The sequence below is a fragment of the Rutidosis leptorrhynchoides genome, chromosome 8 (assembly GCF_046630445.1).
Source record: "Rutidosis leptorrhynchoides isolate AG116_Rl617_1_P2 chromosome 8, CSIRO_AGI_Rlap_v1, whole genome shotgun sequence".
Taxonomy (NCBI): Eukaryota; Viridiplantae; Streptophyta; class Magnoliopsida; order Asterales; family Asteraceae; genus Rutidosis; species Rutidosis leptorrhynchoides.
The window spans coordinates 17,908,571-17,913,214 of NC_092340.1; positions in this window are offsets into that span (position 1 = coordinate 17,908,571).

Here is a 4,644-nt window from a genome sequence, read left to right on the forward strand (position 1 = left end):
TTTTATGACGTTTGACACTTGAAGTCCAAATTAGGAGCCCAATAATCAACTCAAATTGCAAGTCCACAACACAGTCCAATTAAGATGATTCATGGACTGTCTTGGTTCTCTCAAGAACTCAGCAGGAAACTAAAGGAAGAAATATACAGCAGCAGTTAATCCAGGTTATTATTCTTTATGATATTATCATCGTTAACCCTTCTCTTCACATATCTCCCATCGAAATCAATAGCACCTACGATCATAACTTAGGATAATCATTCTAAAACCGGCCCAACATATATTAGAAGCTTAACTAAATAATGTAATCCACTAAAAATCTTGTGGCTGTTTTGAGTTCTCTAGGTTGCTCGATTGAAAACCGATTGTACAGCAGTCTAACATAATTATATTCGGTGGCCATTTTCTAGTACATGTCACCCTTATTTGTTTTAAATAATCAAGTGGATTAATTTATTAAGAGGGTGTCGGCCAACAGGAACAAAAAGAGGTGGCTTTATTAATTCAAACGGGGATAAAAAGGCAACCGAAAGTTTTGGCTTTGTTTGTTTGGGTTTAGTTAATCAGAGACAGCAACATCAAACGCACTCCTTATCATATGCTTTACATAATAATATCCATATTATTTTAACACAATAAATGAAAAACCACTTTTCTAAAAACCCAATTTGTCAACCATCAAATGCCCACTAGTACTTTTATAATGTTAAGTGGAGTATCATTTCTTTAAAGGTGTCGGTTCATATATATATATATATATATATATATATATATATATATATATATATATATATATATATATATATATATAATAAGAAATGTGTAACCTCAATCAAGAAAATTAGATGGTAGCTGTTTGGGTGCAGCTCTTCGCTGAAGCAGAAAAACGATAGCAACAATTACCAAATCGAGCAGTAGGAGCAAGGTTAAATTCAAATTATTTTAATTGACAAGTTTTTATCACATATCACAAATTATTTTACATAATTAAATTTAATAACAATAACATATAATACCTCAAATTATATTTCAAATTATTATTTATATTTATACGTACACATATCTATTTACAATTAATTGTTCGTGAATCATCGGGAACGGTCAAAAGTCAAATGCATATATGAAATAGTTCAAAATTTTGAGATTCAGTTTAACAGACTTTACTTATCGTGTCGAAACCATATAAAGATTAAGTTTAAATTTGATCGGAAATTCCCGGGTCTTCACAAAGGTTAAATTCAAAAAGTTAAAGAAGTTGTTCATCAAGGAAATTTGAATCCAATTTGATGATACTGAATCAATTTATGATTCAGAAAGCTTTTATAAAGGATTTAAAACATAATTCATTTTACAATTCTAACCTAAAATAATCTAAAACTTGAAATTCGATTTTTAGTTCATAGTGTTCTTGAACTGTATATAACAAAAGCTCGTGTTTGAATCAATTTTCAAAATGTAAAGATGCCGATGTATTGAGAATCTGTTGGTTAATCTTTCTGCAAATTTTCAGCTTTCAATTCGTCATATTGAGCACAAATTCGAAAGTCAAAGTTTTAAAAATTAAAAAGTCAACTCCTGGTTCTTCATGAAATTTGAATTATCTGTTATGATTCAAATCCATTTAACGATTCTAGAAGTTTATTTAAACAATTTAAAAACTATTTCATGTTATACTTATAATCTAAAAGAGTCTAGATTTTTAAAACATGATTTGAGTATATGTTTTGTTCTTGACAACTGCTGCTGCTAATCTGATTTTTTTATTCAATTATTCGATCAATATAATCCCAGATGTTAATTATAAATCAGTATTGAGTCTTAAATTATGGTTTGTAATTCGTTAATTGGATTTGGACTACCCTGATCGATTTAATTTTTTGAAGAAATCGATGGATAAATTAAAACGGGTTAAATTAATTTAAATCTTATTCATAACAAGATATGCAAGGTAGAAGGGATGGTTGATAGTGTTTTCAGGTGAGCGGGAGGTCACGGGTTCGAACCCGGGCGTGGGTAACTATTTTTTTTTTTTGGAACTCTTTGTGAGGTAGTTTTCTCACTATCATTTATTATTATTATTATTATTATTATTATTATTATTATTATTATTATTATTATTATTATTATTATTATTATTATTATTATTATTATTATTATTATTATTATTATTATTATTATAATTATTGTTATTACTATGATTATTATTGTTATTGTTATTATTATTATTGTTATTACCATTATCATTATTATTATGATTCTTTTAAAATATTAGTATTATTATTATTATTATTCAGTATTATAAATATTATTGTTATTATAAAAATGATAAAAACTTGACATGTTTTGATGATCAAGAACATTTGTATGATATGAGTATGAATATAGATATAAATACGTAAGTAGGATCATGGAATGAAGGTAATAGTAAAATTTTTATATTGATACAAACTTGATATTATAAAATGATAAAAATCCTATTATGAATTGATTAAGTGAAATTTTAATATTATGAATAAGATTATGATAATGTAGGATTATGAGTATTACTAATATTATTATCATAAACATAAGTATTATTATCATGAATATTAAGATTATCATTTTCTAAAATTAACATTTTATTCTTATTATTATTACTTTATTATTATTATTATCACTATCATTATTACTACAAATAAAGTGACAAATGTGCTTATTCAAAATTATTATTTTCGACATCATTATTAAATCTGATTATTTATTATCATTATTTGGTACTATCATTAATTTAACAACTAAATGATATTTATATAAAAATATATTTGAATACACATAACTTAACTATATTACTAGTTTAGTTATTAAAAATATATATAATGAATATAACTAATGAAACATATAGGTTATTAAATATAAAATGAAATAACTAATAATATATATATATATATATATATATATATATATATATATATATATATATATATATATATATATATATATATATATATATATAATTGTTCGATTTCAATTATGTGTATTAATATATAAATAAATGATATAGGTTCGTGAATCCAAGGCCAACCTTGCATTATTCAGTTCCGTCATACGCATATTTTTACTACAAAATATCGTATTGTGAGTTTCATTTGCTCCCTTTTTAAATGCTTTTGCAATATATATTTTTGGGACTGAGAATACATGCGCCGCTTTTATAAATGTTTTACGAAATAGACACAAGTAATCATAACTACATTCTATGGTTAGATTTTCGAATCGAATATCACCCATTTTAGCTTGGTAACCTAAGAATTAGGGAACAGACACCCTAATTGACATGAATCCTAAAGGTAGATCTACGGGCACTAACTCCCCCCATACTGGAAAATGGTATGCTTTAGTACTTCGAGTTTATATTTTACAGATGGATTTCTGTTTTGGGGATATTCTATATGCATGATGTTAATGTCGGTTACCAGGTGTTCAATCCATATGAATGATTTTTAAACACTTGCGAGTGTATGATTATTGAATAAAGGAAATCTTGTGGTCTATTAAAATTATGGAAATGATTGATTACGATAAACTAATGAACTCACCAACCTTTTGGTTGACACTTTAAAGCATGTTTCTTCTCAGGTATGAAAGAAATCTTCCGTTGTGTATTTGCTCATTTTAGAGATACTACTTGGAGTCATTCATGACATATTTCAAAAGACGTTGCATTCGAGTCGTTGAGTTCATCAAGATTATTATTAAGTCAATTATAATTGGATATACTTTGAAATGGTATGCATGCTGTCAACTTTCGATGTAATGAAAGTTTGTCTTTCAAAAATGAATGCAATGTTTGTAAAATGTATCATATAGAGGTCAAGTACCTCGCGATGTAACCAAATGTAATGTATTCGTCCAGATGGATTAGGACGGGTCATTAGAGGTGGTATCAGAGCGGTGGTCTTAGCGAACCATGTCTTGCATTAGTGCGTCTAACTGATAGTTGTTAAGATGCATTAGTGAGTCTGGACTTTAACCGTGTCTGCATGTCAATAGTTTTGCTTATCATTTCATGTCGAAAATTACTTGCTTATCATCCTTAGGAAATTACCTGCTTATCATTCTTAGTCTAGACACGTTTTACTGCATTGACTGCATGAATAGTGTATAGACAAAATTCATATCTTAGCGTATCTGATAATTCATATCTTAGCGCATCTGTTACTGTAGACTTGCCTGACATATGTCGCAAATTCCTCCGTAGTCTACGAAATCTTTAGTACTATATATATAGATATTCTATGTAGTTAGAATATCATCCAATATTCGAAAATCATTTCATATCGAAAAATCCTTATTCAATTGTACGAAATGGAACTCGTTTCTAGTTCAAGTCCCTCGGATTCCGATATGGAGTTTCACTCGAGCTCCGAAAGCAGCGTCACCAGAATGAACCAACCAATCAGCCATCCCCAATTCACCTGATGAGTTCATAGTCGACTTAATCAATGGGATTGCGAAGAAGGAGATCCTTTCCACCCAACATATTACCTGTTGGCGAAGAACTTGAAGCACTTACCAACGAACCTGTTCTTGATACTATTTTCTCTCTCATTTCCAGAGTATCTCGTCACGACTATATACTATCTCAAAATCAAAACCTTATTCACT